The sequence below is a fragment of the Wyeomyia smithii genome, chromosome 1 (assembly GCF_029784165.1).
Source record: "Wyeomyia smithii strain HCP4-BCI-WySm-NY-G18 chromosome 1, ASM2978416v1, whole genome shotgun sequence".
Lineage (NCBI taxonomy): Eukaryota > Metazoa > Arthropoda > Insecta > Diptera > Culicidae > Wyeomyia > Wyeomyia smithii.
Window position 1 is genome coordinate 20,223,726 of NC_073694.1, and position 8,934 is coordinate 20,232,659.

Here is an 8,934-nt window from a genome sequence, read left to right on the forward strand (position 1 = left end):
CCGTGTAAAAAAAGATCTTACTGTACAAACAAAGTTTATTTAAAAAAAGCCAAACCATTCAAAATCCGAATATATAGTAGAACTCGTGTCAAGTCCACTTATGAATTTCAACATGATCAAATGAAAAAATGTGAATATTTAACAGTTGTTCAAAAGCTAGAGAAATCATGAATTGTAATAATATAGAAAGCGAATATATATATTTCTTTAACTCACGCTAATAAATGTTTGACTATATACTTAAACTTTCTCTATACAAGCGAAACGGCGTATTCTACTAACAGATTTCATTTTGTTCGTATGCATCTCCCCATCTATTTCATGGGCAGCTTTTTTGGTTAGTTTATCTACCCGCCAGCGACCGGCGGTCGCGCTGCGAGCGTGAAAAATTAAACTTCACGGTTGGTGTTTTTTATGTCTGGTTCAGCTGATCCTAAAACTAATAAATAGCTTTAAAAATGTAACGGTACTTATCCTGCTAAGAGCGATCGGTTGATCTCCTTCTTCAGAGTCCATTCAGAGTTAACAGGAGAAACCAAACTTTGCCATTTCACCAATTACACTATTTTATTTCATGGGAGAAAGCAGTACGCGCACAGCACTAAGTTTGCTTTGTTATCAGCTCCACCAACCCTATATGATTTATATTGCAGTGGTGAAAGCAAGTCATATATGAAGCAAACAGTTTGCGTTTAGTGTGCGTAACTGGCATCGTCACTTTTGAGAATACATCACACAAACACCATATGATGCAAAAGAATGAGTAGGAATACTTAGCTGGTGTTGTCTCTTTCACGTTACTTTTTTTTCTCTCGTTTGACCGCGTTGTCCGTGTCAAACCAAAAGAAAGCGTTATTCGCGAGCTTTTTCGATGAACGATAACTTGTGTCATCCTGCTCACACTTTAGACACATTTTACACGACCGAAGATTTTCAATGTTCATTTTAACGATTTTTCACTAAACGATGCACTCAAACCTAATTATTTTTTCACTTCCGTACAAACCGCGCACCAGTTTAACGTTTCTAAGAACTTATGCTGTTTAAGCTTATGGAAAACACTAATAATTTGAAGATTAACATAGAGCAAGCAGAACTGCGTGTTGATTGTTGGCCGTGCTGCCAGTTCTCCAATAAGAGAATAAATTGAAATGATGAGAAAAAAATATATCATCTTTTAAATTTTCAATGACGTTGAAATAGACTACCATACGATCTCATGATTTTTCTTAAAAGAGCTCCAACTTGTCGCGGAAAGATCTTGAATTGGTCAAACGGCTTAGGCGCCGTACACAAATTACGTCACGCTAAAAACCTAGATTTCAGACTCCCTCTATGTAACGATAAGTAACGTTCGATATGACTCCCCCCCCTTAAAATTACGTAACGCTGGACAACCTGCCCCCCCCTCCAAATTTGCAGTTTTGAGCAAACATCACAGTTACGTAACGATCTCAATTACCCCCCCTCCCCCCTATGTAACAATAAGTAACGCAGACTTAACCCCTGTCCCCCACCTTCATGCGTTACGTAATTTGTGTACGACGCCTTAAAAGCTAAAATTTTTTACAGTAAACAAATAAGAGCAATGAGATGAATATAGGTGTTGAGATAAATATAAGAGCAGTTCTTCTATCGAAATTTTAGGCAAGATTGAAGCAAAAACAAAAATTTGATCACGAGAAAGGTCTAACGGCACTTTAGGTGCATGAATTGCTATTTTCAACTTTTTCTGACATCAGGAATGAGTTCACCACTCCAAAATTGTATTAATATGTAATTTTCAATCATATAAAAAAGACTTTTAGGTTTTTTCCGACTTTTGTATCCTGCCACTGTGCGCCGCCGTCGATAATTTGGATTCGGCGCGCCGCCGAGGAAATTTTTACTGCGCCGATAGTGGTTGTGTGTGCTAAATTTTTTCCTGATTATAGAAATACCACAAATCACAGCCGATAAGGGAACCCTTGTATATTATGTAACGCGGAGTTTGGTAAATCTCAATACCCCTTCACCCCTGAGCATTTATTTACGAATGTCAGGGTGGCCACCCAACCGGGAATATCGGGAGAACCGGTAAAAAACCTGGAATCATTTGGAACCGGGAAAAAACCGGGAATTTCACAGAACATTACGAGCCGGGGTGAGATTGCGCAAGTAGGGATGAGATTGTGCCATACAAACCCAATGTTTGTCAGCCATCTCATGGCGATCACAAACCAAAATTCCTTGAATAAGTTTTCTCGAATACTTAACCAAGACAGACTAGTCTTCTGACCCGGAAAAGATGCTGACAAGTCACGGGCTGGATGGCACAATCTTCCCCCCACTGACGGTATATTCAACTCATTTCTTACAGTGCATATATCAGTTTTAGTATTTATTCATCTTCCTCTTGAAAACTTACTTGACCATGGTAAGCTTCCCAGAAGTAGCAGTTAAATGGCTCGAATTTTGCCTAGAGCAAATGGTTCACAAAGATAATCTCGCGAGAACTGTAGCTGATAGATGTCGCCAAGAATACTAACAACAATTGAGTATGCATTCGTCGAAGACATTGCTGACTTCCTACCACCGCAGCGAGAAGATCCTCGATACTTTCTGTAAAGATTTGATAGCTAGTTTAGACAAGAAGCTTCCTAACTTGACCGTGTTTATAAGAAGATTTTGATTCAATTGCCATGCGATGCCACGTTGGAGCAAAAATTCTCCGTGAACTAGAAGTGCGTAGTCATGAATCTAACAGAGGGAAGACTTGTAGCGCAGCACATGGTGCACGATGCAGTACAGAATGTCGGTGGAGGAGACGAAATTGATATCGCCAAGTCGTTGATCCATTACGCTCGCATTTCACATAGACGATATGTTGAATCGTTGAAGGCTAAGAAAATGGAGCAGTCAGATCAAAATGAAAAAGCCCGGAAGAAGAATGCTACGGCCCGTGCTATTAAAACGATAGAAGCCAAAAAGGCAAAACTTCTCGCGGACATCCAGAAAGAGGCAGCAGAAGTAATGTGTTGTGAAAATATGATTGACCTGATTAAAATGAAGTTTGTTTTGCAAGAAATGTGTAACATAATTCTTTAGCATATTGATTCTTATATGGTTGAGGTAAGAACGGTTTCCACGAACTTAATTTGGCCTTGGAGTCCCCGGTAATGAATATTATATGCGTTGTTTATCAGATACTTGTATGCGGGGGCCTAGCGTAGTTGGTAACGTCTCCACCAATCACTCTCGACGCCTGGGTTCGAATAGGTGTCGATGGTTGTCGAGGGGCGTGATCCACTCACAACCAACCCAACTGGTCTAGATTCAATCCTAGCCGACACCGGGAGATTTTCTGTGGCGAAAAATCTCTGGGATCACGCCTTCCATCGCATGAGGAAGTAAAGCCGTTGGCGCCGATCTGTTAGTTAACGGGTCGTAGGTTAGGGTCCTGGATTTAGTCGCCTCCCTGAGCGTCGGTGATGTGCACCAAGGTTGCATATTCAATTTTAGGGTGTCAAATAAATTTAATTTAAACCGACGGAGAATGAGCGAACATAATAAAAAAAATAAGATACTTGTAGACAACATCTCCTCTCGGGAAAGATGACGCCGGTCACATTTTGCGACAATATCTCTTGATTTCAATAAGGCCAAAGATGGCAAGAACGTGTTCTAGTTATCTTCGATAAGGCTGAACACGTTTAAGAAGTGACTTCGAGCATTTTGAGATGTAAATCGAAAGTCACGCTTTTTTGACCCTTAACTGTATGAAAAACTACAGAATTCAGAAATACACTAAGGTCGCTTTTTACGCGCTTATTTTGTACGCGGCTTTTTAACGCGGATTCCAGAATTTACGCGGTATTTTTTTTGCTTCGGTTTACCTTCACTTGGAATGCAGAATTAACGCTGTTTTCTTAACGCGGATTCCGGAGTTTACGCGGTTTTTTATACGCGGCACATATCCCCCGCGTAAGAAGCGACTTTAGTGTACAATTAACCGGGAAAAATATTTGAACGAACCGGGAAAAACCAGGAATTTAATTTTGGGTTTTGAAAAGGCCAGCCTGGAATGTTCCCTAAGTGTAAATTATTTAATTTGTGGAAATTTGATACAATATTTGACATTGTATTCAAGTTCTTTTAGGCAGACAATGTGTGCAGCAGGGGAAGCGAAAAATAAGCGAATTGGAAATATGATACAGATTTGTCAAAATATACCGCATCCAGGCGGGACTTGAACACGCAGGAGTCTCCGGCGTGGTGTTTTGACCAATAAAACTACTTACTTATTCTATTGCTCATCCTTAACTACACACACATTGTATATTTAGACTTAAGTTTTTTTATGCAAACGTATGAGCAGTCCGAAAATGCTCAAAAAATTTAGAAAAAATGACAAAAGCCGCAATAGAAAATGAAAAATCTGTGGAGTTTAACGAAGATCTCGTATGAAAAGAGTTTCCCATTTTTTCAGTTTTTTGGGTAACCTAACAAAATATATGAAAGTTGAAAACGACCCTCTAACGTAAGATTTATCGAATTTTCACAAAGTAGTTAATCAAAACGAACATATCGAAAAATTCTTTCTTTTTTTCCTAAGCTGAACGTCTCTGGGAAGAGTATGCCTTGTATTTTTTTATTGCGGACTCGTTGATGATTTTTTTGGGATTTACAGCTTTTTGTACTTTCTGCGCTTAATTCATTATTTTCTGCTTATTCAATTGTTTGTTTACTTGATTTCTTACCATTTTTATTTCTATTTTTGACATCCTGGCACATATATTTTCATTGAAAAACATTGAAAAAAAAATCCGAACATGAGAGTGCGACGTTTTTGCGCAATATTTTATAAGTGGTAATTAATGTCTCACCAATACACGCCGCCACCGCCGATAAAAACCAACGGCGTCACGCCGATCGCCGCCGAGGTAAAATGTTTTCTACGCCGCCGCCGCCGATGATATGGTCGGCGCTTAGATCTAATTGAATTGGTTCACCAAATTACATGTGATTCATTTTGATGTATATCAGGCATCTTAAACATAATTTTTTTAGGGATGTCCGTTTTCGAGGGATAAAACACAAAAATTTCAATCGTTCTGAGGCACCCCTGAATCATAAGCTGAAATTTTGCACAGGTTATTATTTTAGGCAAATAAACAAAACGTAGATAGTCGGTTTTTTAAATTCCATGATGACTATTTGTTTTCAAACTGGTTATCGGAATATAAATTTTATAAATAATTGGAATATAATTTTTATAATTATCGGAATATATATTTTTATTATTCTTTTTGTATCTCTACATGGGCGTTTTTCGTGTTGCGTTGATTTCTTGCCTTTTTGAGTCTTTGTGCCTATTTCTAGTGTTAATTTATTCTTATTTCTGGCAGCATTTTCCAATTGTTTTCCTTTCTTTGGTCATTTTTATTCGTCTGCAAAGTTTTTTCAATGCCTTTTTGCAGATTTTGTAATTTTCTTTGTTCCTTTTGTTATTATGTTTCATTATTTTGTGTGTTCAACCCTTGAATGTCAGCTGTCTAACAAAATAAGATAGGATATAGAATCGGACTATAAAAGCCATTGTTAGAAACATTATGCTTTGATAGAGACGAAAAGTTTGTTAGAGTTGATTCAGAACAACTTTAACTTAGGATTCAGATTCAATTTTATCATCAGAAGTATACGGGAAAATTCAAAATCGTATCAAAACATGTTATTCGTTTCTCGCGTTGATAAAATTTTGTAATTTCTAAGTTATGCTCTTCTGATCGGGCAGGCACACCCAAATTCATAGGAATGGTTGAATAGCTATAATCTCACTTTTTTTCTGGTTTGAGCTTTTGGAATGCCCTTTTTTGTTATTTTGTCAACCAGTGTTATGAGGACACCTTCTTATCGAATAATATTTTAGAAAATGAAACAACACTAAAGCAACAATTCTTCCGGATATAATTAAAATGTTCTGAACCAAAGAAAGTAAGCTCAAAGCTCGGATTCATCATAGTCAACAGCAACAGCTTGACCAGGGATTCGAAAAGACAGTACCCGAGCGCGACAACTTCACGACGGCGCTTCTGCCCCGGAGGGCGCGCTCTGACAGTGCACACACAGCCGAGGGAGCCTTTTTCTTTAATGGGCTGACGTTGTTGTTCACCTCCAAGCAAGCAAGCAAGCAAGCAACAGCAGATAAAAAGTAGCGTAAAACTGTATATATTTTTGGCGAAATACGGCAGCGTTCGTTTATTTTTTCAGCATTATTTTTATTTTGCAGTGCACACCTTCACTCTCCGGTGGTGCTTTTCCGCGGTAGAAAGGGGGAACCTAAAGAATCCGTACACTCACACGTGGCTCAACCTTCGCCGCAGTCCCGCGTTTTTTTTTCTTCTGTTAAGGTCGTCATGTTTTTAGGAGCGACCAGTTAATGTGTGCAGCCGAAAATTTTCGCCGTTTTTTTGTTGTGTTGTATTTTCCTATTTCGGTTGCGGGCATCCACCAAAATACGATGTGCAGCAGCACACCGGGAGCAAGGGTTACCGGAGTTTATTCACCTCACCTCACCTGGAGGCCCCTGGCGAAATACACCTCCAGCGGGCCACCGAGCCGAACCGGGTGGTGGTGTGTCGTTGCCGGTTCGTTGTCTATAGACCTTTTTTCGAGGGTTTTCCTCCTTGTTGTTTTTTTTCGTACTGTTAACTTTTTTGCAACCTCTGGAAGAGAATATATTCCGCATGAGGGCGTACGTAGAAATGGGCATCCTCTTGAGGCGGCCTCACTTGGCAAAGGTTTTGGCTTTCAAAATGTTGTTGTGTTTCTCCTTGAAAACATTAACCTCAGGCTTGGGAGGGGGACGTGTGGACAGGCGGAGGGAGTATGGTTTGCGAATTTGTCATGCAGAGCAACGCTGGCAATTAGGAGCATCGCGAACAATTGACGTTCGTTCGTCAGAAGCCGAATATTCCTCCAGGTCCTCGAGCAGCCTTTGAAAAAAAAAATGCTTGTGTATGTATGTTTCTTTTCGGTGAAAAGCAAGCATGGAATTCGCTAGTTTCTATTACTCCTGTTTGAATTTATGCTCTGCAACCGAATGCCATAGGACCAGAATGAACTTAAAAAGAAAATGTTCCTCAGTTCAGTTCATAATCGGTCTAGAAGCAGATTATCAACGTTTCTTTATTCACTATTTTTTAAGATTAAAGGAGAAGGAAATAAAAAACTAACTCGAAAAAAGCGTGAAAAAATTTAAGAGAAAGGTGGATTTTTTTAAACATTTTAATCACTTTTTTTTTGACTCATCTTTCCAAAGTGTTGTTCACCGTAAAAGTGTTTGTTTTCAGAAGACCCATTTTTTACGAATAGCTGAAAAAATTTCCCAATGTCGATCACTATTTCTGGTGGACATTGGAGTTGGCCCAATATGTCGGAATTATTCCGTTGATTTGTTCGTTCTTCGATTTACACATCTGTGGTAACCTGAGGGTGGGTTGCAGTGCAATCCACTCGGAAGGGCACCAACGGAACGACGTCGACATTTGATGCGAATCACCAGCAGCAGCAGCACCAGCAGTAGCAGCAAAAAATGCTTAATTGTAATTCCATCCGAACATACCGGAGCGATGCCGTATCATGCATAAAATTTTCCATTTAGAATTCGAATACCTACCTCCAGACATTTGCTGGTGGTGCTTGATTTTTTTCGTGTTCTTCGGATTCGGATCGTGGCCGCCGTCGTCGTCGTCCGCGTCATCGCTGTCATCAGTGACAAGGAACTAAATGGAACCGTTTTTTCTTCCTCCGAACCCAACTAGTAAACCCACTTTGCATACAGGTAAGAGTGATGGGAAATTTTCCGAAACCCTCCCGGGGGCGGTATCGGTACCGGTTGGTTGCCTTGCAGGGTTGGAATCACTTTTTATCGCTTCGATTTTCTGCAGCAGACAATTATACCCGAGTGAACGAGAGTTTTGCGATGATTTTTTCTCCCGGGACATCAGTTGCTACATTTTTACGACATTCTCCACCACCCCTCGCAGCTCTGTCAATCTGTCCAATCTGTCAGGCAGGGGGAAACTATGAATTCATCTCCTGTTTTCAGCCATTCCACCGTGGGTACGTACAAAATGGCACGAAAGTTTTTATCCACTTTTCCAGCCCACGCCTGAAAGTCCTACCCATCACGTACGCCTATTTACTCCGTACGGGTCCCTCTGACGGTGTGCGTGCTGCCTTTTGAAGTGGGTGTCGATGATGTTTAGGACTACTGCAACTACTTTCGAATACTAATGTTCCAGGGCCGAGTTTTCAGGCAATCAAAATAGCAAAAAATAAACTGCGGAGATCAATCCATAGATGAAGTCTCACTCTCTTCCCCGCACGTGGGTGGAGTGATTCTGTTTACGCAGTAAAAAGTTCCATTCAGTGAAGCCAGTCAGATTTACGAGGGACGATTTGAGAAACAGTGAGGGAAGATCTACGATATAAGGTTAAAAACACAGCAAAGAAGTAAAACTAAAAACTATTTGAATGTTAAAAAAATATAGAGAGAGTAAAAATTCAAATTTCATCGCTAATGGTACAGAGAGAATCACATGAGGAATGAAGAACTCAAAGTGAAAGAGAGACAGTTGAAAATATCAAGAAAGAGTTAGTAACAAACTAGTAAAAGAATTAGCATGAGAGTTTTTGAAATGATCGCTGTAGTACCCTGAAAGCATTTTAGAAAAATAGCAGTAAATCGAATTATATCATAATCAAAATGAGTCGAAGAAAAGTAGAAAAAAAGGCTGTCGAAGAAGAAGTAAAAAAAAACAAATGAAAAACTGCCAAAGAAAGAAAAGGTAAGGTAAAGTGTAAATTGTAAAGCGTGAAGTGTAGAGCGTAAAGTGTAATGAATGAAGTGAAGTAAAAAATGTAACGCAAAAAGTAAACAGTGAAAAGTGA